This window comes from Dromaius novaehollandiae, chromosome 5 (genome assembly GCF_036370855.1).
Source record: "Dromaius novaehollandiae isolate bDroNov1 chromosome 5, bDroNov1.hap1, whole genome shotgun sequence".
NCBI classification, from domain to species: domain Eukaryota; kingdom Metazoa; phylum Chordata; class Aves; order Casuariiformes; family Dromaiidae; genus Dromaius; species Dromaius novaehollandiae.
In genome coordinates, this window is record NC_088102.1 from 46806977 (window position 1) to 46821137 (window position 14161).

The 14161-nt window shown below is 41.9% G+C and overlaps 1 protein-coding gene across 6 annotated transcripts in view; it reads right to left on the reverse strand.

Moving 5' to 3' along the window:
- TSPAN18 (tetraspanin 18) overlaps positions 1-14161 on the reverse strand; it is a 123131-nt gene that overhangs the window by 31108 nt on the left and 77862 nt on the right. The window contains exon 1 of one of the 6 annotated variants that reach the window (XM_064512748.1): positions 10154-10173. The exons of the other annotated variants lie outside the window; for them this stretch is intronic. The gene's annotated coding sequence lies outside the window, so the exon portion shown is untranslated. Of the gene's footprint in view, positions 1-10153; positions 10174-14161 lie in introns of those variants that run through there. 6 annotated transcript variants of the gene reach the window in all.

Below are 14161 nucleotides of genomic sequence, written 5' to 3' on the forward strand. Positions count from 1 at the left end.
TAATGAAGTCACACTTCCGCCGCACAGAGGCTGTGCAATGCCCTGCATTGGAAACTCCTGTCATAAGAGCACATCAGTTACACACAGTAGGAAAAACAGGACTGTACTGAACTTCTTAAAGCTTCACATAAATAATACCGGCTTCGTAACAAAGAACAATAATACAACATTTAACACTTATGTTTCATATTTGCAATTCTGCACAACGTGTGCGCATAGCATACATGAAATCATGTGAAAGTAAAATCTCACACACATACGCAAACATTCAAAATGGAAATATGGAAATGTAGAAGTCCCAAGGCAGAAGCTACTCTCCCAAATGTCGTAACATTTGGAAAAGTGCTAGTGTACACGTTTGAAGTGCTGGTATAGCATGAGGCCACAAATCACTCCTTTCCAACTAGCGTGAATGTGCATGCAGCACTATATGAAACACGAACTGCTCACTTTGGCTCCATCCCAAGCAAAGTTTAATAGATAATCAAATCCGGCTCTTTCATTCAGCTTTTCACATACAGGTATCAGCCACCTCAGAAAACAAAAGATACCGACACATCTGACAGCCTATAGCTCTTAAATTCTGTTCCTTAAAATAAGTCCTCAGATAACTCACAGGTAGATTTTTTCTCGTACTAACGACAGTACAGCGGAACTATATGGTACCGATTATCTTTCTTTTTAAATAGATACCACAGACAGAGTTAATTTTATTTATTATGTTTTCAGTGCATGTAATTTTTAACAGATAGAAAAGTAAGGCTAAAAGGGGAGTGGATATGCCAGGAGTCCTGACAACGGTGCAGCACTCCATTCACCAGGCGACACAGATCAATTCCACGGCCACGTAAAAGTTGATTATTTCTGGCTTGACAAGTTATGCTTTTTGAAAAGCATCTTCTGTCCCAGAAATAAGCTTATTTAGCACACCAAAAGCAAGCATCTAACTTTGGCATCCTATGTCTCAAAAAATACCCTCTTCAAGATTGAATAAACATCACCCCCCAGAGTGGACCGTGGAGCTGCATCACAAGCCAAGTGACATTACCTGTTGTCATGTCAGATACAGCCAAGTGTTAAAACACTCCATACACTTGCATGGCACTCCAAAGGCTTAGGGCATTTAATATAAAGGATAAAGGTCTGCCACATTTTCCCTTAGCCTGACACATCTCACCTTTTCAACAAATGACTCCTTGCTGCTTTTCCCATACTCTTTTTCTGTAGTCTTGCTTCATTTGCAGCCAGCGCCTTAGCAGTTTGTGGTGTTCCCAACTGTTTTGAAAGACGCAGGAACACACCTCAGAAACCATGGGGCATTTGCTGTGGCAACCTTGTCCTCCACAGACCATGAATTCCAGTATTTCAAGTTCCCTAATACTTTGTGAGCTTGAGGGAAAAGATTGATTTTTAAAGCAAGGAGGCAATCAAAATGAATTACTGTGAGCCACAGGGCCTTGTCCTACCACAAAGGTGATGATTATCCCTCCTCAGCAGCCCCAAAGCGGCTGGGCAGGGGCAAGGGTAGGGAATCTGGAATCCCCTGCTTTTATCATTTGCTTTAATGCAGGACAGAGCTCCAGATCGGGGGTTAACTTCCTTTTCTGCTTGTTTTCAGTGTTTTTCATTAGGAGGAGGTGGAAACCTTCCCTCCCCCAACACCTCTTAACACCATTTAATTGGTGGACTAATAATCTTAATAGCTTTTAATAAAGAAATCCCAAACAGAACTCTAGATACATTAACTATTTTACAAAAAAAAAAAAAAAAAAAAAAAGAAAAATAAACCATCTGTTCTACATGGCTGCCTGCACACAAGCAAAATCAAAACAGACAGTTCAGAAAAGCAAAGATTAGGAAAAATCCTGTAAGAACAGCAGATCTTTAATTGAGGATCTCAGTAATTCTAAACATAAAAGTATGTTGCTGGAAATCTGAGAACTGGCATTATTTATCTGATTCTGGTCATCTTTTAAATCTTATCAACAAGAATAATACAACCCAAAGTGCCCTGGATGCCATCTGCAATAGGAAATTCCTTATCTCACAGAGCTCACAATTTAGAGGTAAGGCAAGACACGATAAACGTGAAGAGAACAAACACGGCAGGTAACAGAAAGCATCTAAAGTACCTTTGTGGGCAAAATAAGAGAAGGAAAGTATATATAGGTAGGATAAGCAATTACAGAATTTTACAGCAACGCAGGTCAAGAAACAGATTTTTCAGTGATTTACTCATCTAGGAAAGAAGTACATCTCACCAGCTACAGGTGTGACATTTTAGGGAAAACTTGAACATAACAGAGGTAGTGAATAAGCTTGAAAAACAACATAGGGAAAAGAGGCAGACATGGAGTCTAGGTTACCCTGCCTATAGCCAAACTAATAAACATGCTGTAAATTCCATACACAAATATAAACTTAGCTTCACTGTAACCAGCACCTCTAAGTTACTCCAGGATAACAGTGCAGCTGATGTAGTTTTAAAGGTAAATGCGGCTGACCCTAACCATACCCATCCTGAATAAGGTATAAGCACCCAGCCATCCAATGTCTTTTGCTACAGATATTTTTGATTCTGATTACGGAAGAGGAGAAGGAGAGAGAACCATGACCAAAGCCTACAACAGTTTCAGATGTTCTCCTGGAAAATAAACAAGAGTTAATAAATTCCATTATCTTGGAATAGGTGTTTCTAAATGCTCTCTCTTGCTTTAAAAGGCTATAATCTAAGCACTCCTGAAACGATCAGGTTTCAGGCACACAAAGGCCCCTCAGCACAATTCATACGTAGATGACAAGAGTTGAGCGACTAAGTGAGGTATGAGCCAAGACTTGCAGGCTGGCCCCCAGCTGCTTTTGCTTTCCTAGTGGATAAGAGATACCGCACCAGGACACACAATGTCATGCTAGTGAGTTTGCTGCTCTCTTAACACCTCATTTTTCTCCCCATCTGAACTTATTTTGAAAGCTTCAGTTCACTGTCTCCCTCCTCCTTCCTCCTTTGTCCTTATTCATGGCAAGGGAAACATGAAAGTAAGCAGGGCTGGTTATTGTTAATGCATCTGAAAGTGCAGACATTAAAAAGAGGGGTTATTCTGGAGCGTGCCATGGTTTTTCTTGCTATTTGCACAGGCAGCTAATGATCACCCTAATAGCTTCTCTCTCTGAAGTCGTAATAAGCTTACAAATGAACCCATTCAGCACATATTAAAAAGCAAGGGATGCTCCTTTGATTATAGCCTTTATGGAAATCTCCGAGTATTTGTTTTGTTGCTGCACAACCGCAATTAGGGCATGCTGCTGGGAGCCCATTCAGCTGACAGGAGATGTGTGGTTTGGAGACACCTCGGAGTGCCATGGCAACACGGTCACCTGCGCTTCTCCGAGCATAAATCACAGGGATGCGAGCTGCCATCAAGGCCAGGCGAGCGCACTTCAGCACTTGGAGGAATTAAGAAATAAAAGGGGCCTAATTAAACTTACTCCGCTGATGCCTCGGCCGTGTTTATGAAGTGACAGGCAAACCACATGCTGCAGCTCTCACAAATCAGGCTGCCGGCGTCAGGGGGAGCAGAGCTGCCTTCGCCGGCCACCGCCGCGCTGCACCCGCGGGGTTCGGAGGCCTCCCTGTTAGCTGCAGAGTGGGGCCCAGCGCCCTGCGACGCCCCTCCGCGGGGCACGCTCACTGCCCTGCGACAGAGCTGCTCGGGTGGGTGGCTCTCGGGGTAGGAGGCATCTGATTCACCCCGCAGGAAAACTAGGCAAGGGGTACTTCGGAGATTCTTGAGAAGTCCACAGGTTTACTTTTTTGAGGCAAGAATAATTCCTTTGGCACCTAAAGCACTTTCTCTACAATAACATGATCTCTCTGCAGGACAAGGGAAGCTGAGTAACCTTATGGAAATCTCCTTACCCTTTAAGTGCTCAGAGGTTGATCCAAATCCCACTTACATCACCGACAGACTTAAAACTTCTTATGGGGAGGAACAAAAAAAATCATGGATCTAGTCTTCATTAAGGTTTTATTTTGGGTCAAATATTTCATGTTAGCTAACAAGTTAAAAGAGTGTACACTTTTCTTCCATAGTGAAAAAAACCATCATACATGATGTATACATTTTCCCGAAATATCCTTATTCCCTAAGCATAGTGTACCTGCAGGGAACTTATGAGGTGAGACTTGGGGAGCAATTCATTTCCGTACACAAAGATGGCCGCTGAAGTGCTGACGAAGTGGACGCAAAGGCTGTCTGATAGCCTTCCGCATGGCAGTGAATTTTCCTCCTCCCGAAAGCTAGTACTCTAAATACACCATTTTGCTTTGCTTAAAAGAAAAGACAAAACCTTTGTGTTGAATAGAGATACCTCCTACATCTCCAGGAGACTGGATGGGGTTAAAGCAGGTCAAACCATGTAATACAGATAGCTTTGTGCTGATACTACCCATGGTGCCTATTAGGAAGACTGTAATTGTAAGAAACCATTTCTCAGCAAGGATATTTAATACAGTGCCAAAGAGTCTCCCCAGGCAGGCTTTGTTTTAAGGTTTGTGAGCTTTTAGGGGAAAGGATTGTATCTCTTGTTGCAAAGTGGTTCAGGGCCAGCACATTTTTACCTCTGTTGTAATCTAAATAACACATAAGGGCAGCAGTGGAAACTTCACTACCAGAATCACTTGCAAGCAGACTGGGAATAGCCTGAGGCAAAACCTGAACCACCATCAATCATACAAATACATAAGAATTGGCATGCACTGACAGGATGTCACAGAGACTCTTTCAAAAATGAAGCAGCAAATTTAACCATGGAAATACTCCAGATGCTGATGAATTCCCTTTTTCTTTGGCTTCACTTATATTTTACCTGCTAGGAGTCAGGAGTTAGAAACTGACGATGTAAAACATTCTCTAAATTAAATGGGGACGGGGGGTGCAGGTAGAACAATTTCAATGTACGAGTGAACGGTGAAGGCATGACACTAGCCATGAGGCAACTCACACAGCTTTAAAGCAGTACAAAAAACACTATGGCAGGGCAGCAGAGCACCTTGCTTTTTGCACCCAACAGAAGCAAGAACACAGTCTGGTCTGATCTGCTCTGCCAATTCCTGTTTTTTGTGTCATCTGCAAAGACTGGGCAATCTTTGTATGAAAAAGGACAACAAACAGAATTGTTGATAAAACTGGATCTCCTGCAAGAGGCAGGATTGCACGGGTGTGTAAATCAGGCCCGGTCTGAGCCCTCACTGCAAAATCACACCGGTTTTCAATGGCTGAAGTTTACTACATGCCCAGTTCAGCTATGGGTTTTTTTTTGAAAGCAACTCTGCCTTTGAGCTAAAAAGCATGTATTCTTTCAGAGTATCAAAACCAGATTTGTAGAGCAAATGGTCAAAGCAGCCCATATTTAGGCTGAGACACGAGGGGAGCAGCGGGACGTTCAAGCCATTCCTAACACAGACAGACAGCCCTTCTGAGGCGTTCTCCCGGTTAGACTGCAGAGCAGCTCTGAGCTCTGCATCGAGGACAAGAGAAGTTGGCTTGAGCGACATAACATTTAACAGCCTGTTCTCCCATCATTGCTGCCAGCATGGGAAGAAAAATCTTTCTGAAAGTATTGTGCAGTCTTGCTGTACAAATGCGTTTGAAGATAAATTATATGACAAGTTTCAAAACAAGATTTGTGGTCACCATTCTGCATGTCTGATGATACCCAAACCACTGTGCATTTGCTTCAGAATGTTAACACCACTTCAATCCTAGATTGCTTTCCACAGTCCAGTCTGAATGCCCTTGGTGAAGCTCAGTGTCTTTGTCTCCCTCTTACATATAGGCAAATTGACAGCCAGAAAGCTGACGTGGCTTTGCCCCGGGTTACCCAGTAGAAGAGTGGTTTTGCAGGGAGGAAAACACAAGACTTTCTTGCCCCAGCAAATGTCCTGGGCAGCTTCTGTGGTCTCCTTGGTCTAGTGCTCAGACAACTTAATAATCCCGGGTTTGCTAACAGCTCTAGCAGCAATTCTAGATTTGGCAAGTCATTTCAAGTTCTTCTTTTTTGCCCCCTCTGTTTCTTAACTTCCCACCTCTTTTGTCTTGACATTATTGTCTGCAGTATACTCTCTCTCTCTCTCTCTCTATATATATATATATATACACACATACACATACACACACACACTATACTGCACACTATATTCTGTATTTTTTCAACCAATTTTTACATATGATTTCTCATTTAACAAACCTGACTTTGCTCAGAAGTATCAAAAAAATCTGAGTCAAAAAGAATGAATGAAAGAATAAAAGTGAAAGCCAAGCAAGCTCTCAGCTAAAGCCCCCACGTAAGCTCTTGACACATCCTGTTTGCAAATATCTGCTCCTCAAAGTCATTTTTTTTAGTGAGATGGCATCTCCTCATGCAATACATTATCTTTTCATTATCCCTGGGCAAAATCATTCAGAGATTTCTCAGCTAACATTTATCTGCTGCTTCCCCTGCCATTCCTGTAGGGTTACAAATGGGTTCAGTGACTCCAAAGCATTTTGAGGTAATAGCCAGGATATCCTTGTGGTAAAGGCAGCAAGTCAGAGGTGACCAGGTAACAACTGAATCTATCAGTAGAAGCAGGGGGATTAATTTCTGTAAAAGTAGTTTAATACTGCTAAACCTATACCAAACACCCAGAATAATGACTTTCCCCCTACTTAAAGCTTTACTATTGATCTACTGAAATTGGTCCCTTCAACTGGACTATCATTAGGACTAAAGATCAAAAAAAAATTTCCATCTGGGGGCAAGATATTTTTTTAATATCAGCTTTTATTCAGCAGTTTAGCAGGAAAAAACTGACTACAGTGGTGGATATCGGATCAGCAGTTAACCTACAAAGCAACCTGATTTTAACGAGGGCGTTAATGTGCAAGGGTTTGGCTGAACACAGACTATCTGCTTCAAGAAGCATTATACTTTTATACGAGTCATAGGTGAGATGGGGAGGCACTTGCTTCACACATTCCTTATTGCTATTAAAGACAGAAAAGGCAAGATTTAATTAATGAAGGCAGTTTTAAGTTACCACCTCTGGTTATTAGCTTTGCTTGGAGACCTCCATTTTATAGTGGCTTATAAAAACAAGGGAATTTACTTGGGACAAAGGATGCTTAACATCAGCTGGTCTGAAAATATCTTCCCTCAGAGTGTGTTTCACTTTCCCAACCGCACAACCTGAGCATGGCCTTATCGGAGTCAGATTCTGTTCCAAGTGAGGCCACATTTTACTAGATGAAATAAAAAGATATGCCATGACTATGCTCCCTTTATTATCGGAAGGTTTAGTGAGCATTTTAAGTGAAATGCATAGGAACTTTAAAATTCAGGGGCTTTTTCCTTTTTGAAGATGATGTAGCAATTTTATAAGAAGATCTGAATGCATTTACACCAGAATAATATATTCTGACCTATAAACTACGGTAAGGCATACCATGGTGGGGAATTTTGCCACTTTAACTATGCAGGTAGAGCGAAATTAGCAACTCGGCATAGTGCAGAAGAAGGTTTCTTAGCATTTGTCTACTTTAAAAAACGTCCAACAAGAGTTCTCAAGTCATCATAGCTTATTCCATACCCCAGAGCAAAATACCACCAAAAGCCTTTTTTCCCACCAGTTTAAATACAGCCACTGTAAACTTTACAGTCATTAAAAAACACATAGTTATGAGGAGGGGGAAAAAAAAAAAAAGAAAAAATGTCCAATGCAGATCTGGCATCTGAAAGCATTACTTTACATTTTAAATCAAGGAAGTACTATTAATTACAAAGCTCAGATTCTACGAACACCACCAGAAAACATAATATGCACTTGTAATAACATTATTGGAAAAATAAATAAAACATCAACAGAATAAACTGACAACTGGCTAAAGTAAACTCTACCAATCTTCCCTCAACTCATTCTGCAGTTAAAATGTGAGCAGACTGGCTTCACACCAAGGCCCAAAGGTCCAGTGCTCTGTCAGGTCCCTTCGCCTGGCATCCTTCTGCTACACACTTTTCAGTATTGGCATATGCACCTCAGACAGCAATGGGCTGCTGTGAGGTTTCTGGAAAGGGGCACGTCTGGGAGGTGAGCCAAACACACATCAGTTCTTATACTTGGAATTGCTTCATGGAAAGAAGAGAAAACCATCCCAGTTGGAAAACTGGGGTGACATGGTTCCTGTGGTGATACCCAACAAGCATGCAGGAACTACGTTGCATAATAATAATGTCGTCACTAAGCAGTATTCGGAGGGGCTCTGCAGCAATTTATCTAGCTATATGTGCCATAATACAAAAGACAATCAAAGAGAACCATAGGCTGCCCTGCCCCATAGCTATCTGACAGATCACCTGGGGTGGGGGAAAAAGGCACTTTTTGTCCAGTTTACCCCCCCCCCCCGAGGCCACAGTGCATGTCCTCGACAAAGGAAATGGATCACAAGTAAATGCACCCGGCTCTCTGAGGAGGGCGTGAAACCACTGGAGGCAGGCTCAGGGCTCCCAGGGACAGCTGCAAGACTCCAAGTCAGTCCCGAAATGACACTTTCCACTAGGACACTGACCTGCTGAGCAGAGGCTAATGGCAGGTCCAGGCCATCATACGCAACAGCAGGATAATGAGACAACCTGCAAAATCTGCAGCCTCAACTTTTCATCCACAGTGGTTTTCAAAGTACCAAAGATCAGCTAATGAGTGCAGACAGCAGGAAGGTTCTTCTGTCCTTACAATGTCAAATAATACCACTGTGCTAGGAACTGTACAGACCTCGGATATTACATGACCTACTCATGAGCTCAGGTCCTGAGCTGTTCATCATCATGTTCAGAACAAAGCAGAAGCTCTTCCAGCTCCTCTAAGTGACCCTACTACTATTCAATAAAAGGACAGCAAGTGGTTTGCTAATAAAGTCTGATTCTGAGGTACAGTATGAGTGGATGAGAGCTATGATAATTACATTAGTAAGGGTAACTGAAGTCACTGCCATATCCTTGTTTGCTCTTTAATTTAACCCCAAATAGTGCAAGTTGGGCTGTAACCGAAAAGAAAGGAAGGGGAAACTGTTCTTCTGTTGTGTGAATCTGACTGCATGATTATGATCTTGAAGATGTCTAAGAGGGAGCTACTGAATATTTAACCTTGGAAATGGAAGCCTGGTTGTCTCTCGTCCTGTTAACATCCACACATATCTACCATTAACTCTAATTACAGCTAACAGGGAGTTCACGTAACTATCTCCATAATTAATGTTAATAGTAGTTATGGGCAAACGTTGATGGAAGATGAAATGCCAAGTTTCTTCTCCAGGGTTAAACATTCAACAGCCTGCATGTCTCATTTCCATTTCCTACCTTAAAAGCGCTCTAATCAATTGCACATATCACAGGCAGACTTCAGTGCTAAGCCTTACAACTAGAGACACGTACAGTCATAAGTAACAGCACATGGTATTTTTTATAGTAATATAAACACAGACACACAATACCTGATACAAGGTACACTGATTCACTGCTCTATGTTTACTGTTATACAGCTACGACAGTGACATATAAACAACACAGAAAGACACATCCCTTTTTCCTTCAAGACAGACGAACAATATTTTTTCTCTATCTATATATTAAGATAAGTCATTTTCAATTAACAAACCAAAGTGCAAACAAGATTATAGCAACAACCTCAATTACCCTTATTAATGCCATTATGCCACCCCTAGCTGATAGACTCTATACTATATTCCCAAATCAGGCATTATTAACAAACCATTAAATCTGCAAATGAGAAGAGCAAAATTATCTGGCATAATCAGAACAGTAATAATAATGCACCTTCTATCGGGATTCTGGCTCCCGCCCTGAACTCCACAGCAGCAGTTCATTTAAAAGCATTAACAGACTGCTTCCAGCCAGGGGTCATTTACTAGCACAGTGTCTCGCTCTCTGCTCTCTTATCCCATCATAAGCAGAGAATTTCCATCAAACTTGTGTGATTCTGGAGCTGAGCAGATTTATAAACTGCCTTCAGTTGGGAAAGTATTTCTAAAGCCTCGGGGAACCTGGCAAACACTCTGCTGTTCCCCTCACAAGTTGTAGATATTTTCTGAAGGAACCTTACCTCATGATGCTGAAGCCTATGCCTGGGACTTCATGAAAGGACATAACGCACAAGAACAGGAGTGACAGGGAGAGGCAGTGAGGGAACCCAGACCGAAAGCAAAAAGCCGGACAAAGTCCCCATGGGTGTGCTCTAGCAGAGCCAGAAGAGGAGCTGTGCCTGTGGAAAATATGACTTACACAGCTAAGCCCTCCCTGCGCTCTAATGCTCACAGTCACTGGTCTTCGTATGCTTTGGGACAGCTCCAATCACAAAATGCATGGGGGCATGAGTCCCACTGAAATTAATAGGTGCCTTGTCTAAAGAAAGAAAAAAATATATATTTATATATTTGTCGACTCGCCTTTACTGACCACAAGTTACATTAAAGGGACTTGTCTCCCAGGACTCATCTTAAGTCATATCTGGCTGCGTTTTGGCTTTGCTATGTGAAAACAAACTTTTTTTCTTGCTTTGTTTTCTGCCTTAGGGAATTAGTGACTCAAACAGGATGCTGAAGACTTTGTGGGATTTATTTTCCATCATCCTGAGGGCTTTTTTTTATTGGGCATGCTGGCTTATTAACGCATTTTAAACATCCATTCAGAGCAAAATTTTCAATAAATAATTCTTGCCTCCCAATTGTTTCTTCATAATTTGGGGGGGGGGGGGTGTTTGTTTGGTTGGTTGTTTTTTACTGTTCAGGAAAGCGAAGGGTTGAAAGCACAAAGGGCACAGATCTGAGGTGCACTGGCTGTCTACAATGGTGAAAGGCACAGCCCTGCTTCTAAAGCACAAACCCCTTTGCCATTCCTTCGCAGCCTCTTTTCTCAAGGCGAGGATCACATTCAGCTCCCTGGACGTGCCCTGCCCCGGGTGTCCAAGCACTGCCTTTTTTGAGGCACTTAGTCCCCGCACTACGTCCTCTCCTCTCCTGGTTCCACGCTCCACCCAGGCTCCTGAACATACGGCTACATCTTGCTTTGATACATCCACTCCATTGCTGAAACCTGGAAATGCATAACTTTGTGAAAGACAAGTGACTATAGGAAAAAAAAACCTTCCCTTTACTTGGTCAGGTTTGGTATGCCAGAGGTTTGATTCTATATCCAAGCAGCTTTTCTCAGAAGAGGAAAATTGAATATTGTTTCCTGGAGGTAAAAGATCAGCACGTATTTTAGCTACAGTCAATCTGGCTGAACAGAGAAAATTTCTTTGCAAATAAAGGGTAGCACTTTAAAATACATTTTGCATATTCATCATATACTATTTTTACAAGCACTTGTAGCAATGGAAATATTATTAAACAGCAGCAGAACCAAGAATGACCAGAACTTTCTATTACCTGTTAGAAAATTGGTCCCCTCCCTACCCTGCTCATACTCCTGACACTTAAAAATATACAATGAAAAATAAAATACAGTCAGTAAAAGTCACACTTGTAAAATTACATTTTAAAATAACAACATTGTAAAGTGGCAGCTACAAAATGAGGTGAAATGCTAAGCAATGAGTTGCCCAGACGTTTTTATAGGAATTGGAACGAATGTCCAGCAAGTGTCCAAGGAAATTGGAGTTGATTGAAACTTCTGGCTACTCTGTATTTTGACTGGATGGCTCGTGCTGCTTCAGCCTCTTGCCAACAGGCTGACAAAGATATTAAAACAGGGAGCAGGAGGGGATCAGCCAAGTAAAGCGAGGAGTCATTTGTAAGAAGATAGTTCACCTTCTCTTCATTATTAGTCAACCCAGCAAGCACGCTCTATGCTTACGCTGGATATCCTGTCAATTTTCTCCCAGACGATTTTCTCCTAGACTGTGCAAAACAGAAACATATATTGGCAACACAGATGGCATAACGAGATGGATCTTAGCCAAAGGAAACTGCTTTCACCGGCTTTTTTTCTTTTTCCTCAGCACAGCCAGGAACATTAGAAAAAGGCTGCAACCGCACACTGCGATAAGGTAGCTCAGCTGGAAGCTGAGAACATGGGCTCCAAGGGCTATTTTGCAACTCTTTCAAATTTCTTTATCTTATTGTAGTTCTGCTGCCCAATTCACCTTTACGGCCTTCCTTTTCAGTCTAACTCACAACAGACTGCCTTCCAGTACAAAGATCTGGCAAGTGTGATTTTGCACAGTGATATCGTATGCTTATCTAGGGAGCTACTGAAATACAGATGACTGGGTTCTGATACCACGCTTTCAAAATACAACTCTGACCTTTACAAACGCAACTATCTGGACAGCATTTCTAGTGGTAGCCAGCTTGGGAAGACTTCACATCTATTTCCTATAATTTTGCACAATAGAATATCATAGGCTTCCAGAGAGCTTCTCGTATCTTCCAGATGAAGCTTGACTCTGTCAGCCAAGAATTTCTTCCGGTTTGAAGACAGAGAGTTGTTGTTGCTTTTTCTCCCCTCCTCCCCACTCTTTTTAAGCCTTGAACACAGACTTTTTTGGTATTTTTGTGAGTTCAGGACGGAATTTCTGATGAAAGCAAGAGAAAATGTTTTAACTAGCCAAAGATATAGCAGATGGGAAACTGGGGATACAAAAGATTCAGGCTGATGTTCCTGACCTACCCAATTCTCGCCAAGGAACTGCATTTACATTTCCCTTGTCTCAGACAAGTACCCTAATCGTTAGGCTATTGAGTCAAGAACTTCACCAGACCAAGCTAAGGTGGTTCTAGGAAAAGGGATCTTGTAGTGATATAGACCTATGTCTTTTTTGTTTTATTATTACTTTTTACGTGAAACTATTGATGGTTCTAGATTTTTGGACCATACCAGAAAAGACAAGAATCTCCCCAAAATTTCAAAACCCAACACACCCTTAATGTAATAGATGAAATAGAACACACCTTTTTTGACTAGCCTAACTTAGGGATGAAGCAGTGTTTTATACAGATAAAAGCTGCTAGTCTTTGGGGCTGGAAAGCAATTTTTTTTGATGAAAGGCACGAGGTTTTTTTGGTTATGTCCGTACTCAAAAGGTCCCTTGCATTTCTGTTATGTGCAGGTTAGGAAACACTTTGGGAGCTTCGGGATGAAAGATAATACCAGAGTGAGTAGTATATAAAATAACTATTCAGCTAGATCTTAGCAACTTCCACAGAGCACGCCAACTGGATGTTGGGAGATACTCTCCAGTTTAAATGCACTGAGACATCTGTATCTTTAAGAGGCAGAACCAGAAACAGCTGCAGACTGACTGATAACCAGAAACAGCAGAAAACTTTTACAGGGGGCACGGCTCAAAACACCGCCCTCTCAGAAATTCACACCATGACAACAGTATAATTTTTTGCCTTGCTAGACCTACTGGGCTGCTCCTGGCAAAGCACCATCGCTGTGCTGTTTTCCTGCTGTTCCCCTGCAGAGCCTTCAGCACTGCCTGTTGCCTAACGCTGGAGTGCCGCAAGGGGTTATTCCTTCCACTGACCTTCCTCAGCCCAGTTTTCAGGGCATGTGTGAATGACACGGAGCAGCCCAGGCTGTCGTTGGTGGAAACCAAAGCAACCACAGAAGTTATCTACATTCAGAAGCCACAAAAGAGTATTTATTTTCTTTCTCACTCTAAAATAAAATAAAATCCAATCCAGTTATAATTATTCTAACTATAACAGATACTTCCACTTGCAAACATTTTCAAAGCTGCAGTGGGCAATAATCAGCCGTGTCACTTGCAGCAACTCATCTCTGGAGTTGGTTGCTACATGACCAAAATACATAAAAAGAAGCTTTTTCCTGGTGATTCACGAAGCCAAGAGTCCTTGTTCTGCCTCTTCTTTAAAACAAGCATTCCTGTAAAGTACAGTTAAATCTAAACTGAGCACTCAATTCCTAATTGCTTTCCTGTAATTGGAGATTTGAGGGTGCCTTTGGTCAGATAGGCTGATACACTGTCTTTTAATGAAGAAGTAGCCAACTCTAATTACATGTATATGATGTCTCCACTACGTTAATTCATCATCACTACATAAATCACTCTGAGGGAAACCAAGACTTTCGGGTTTCCAGG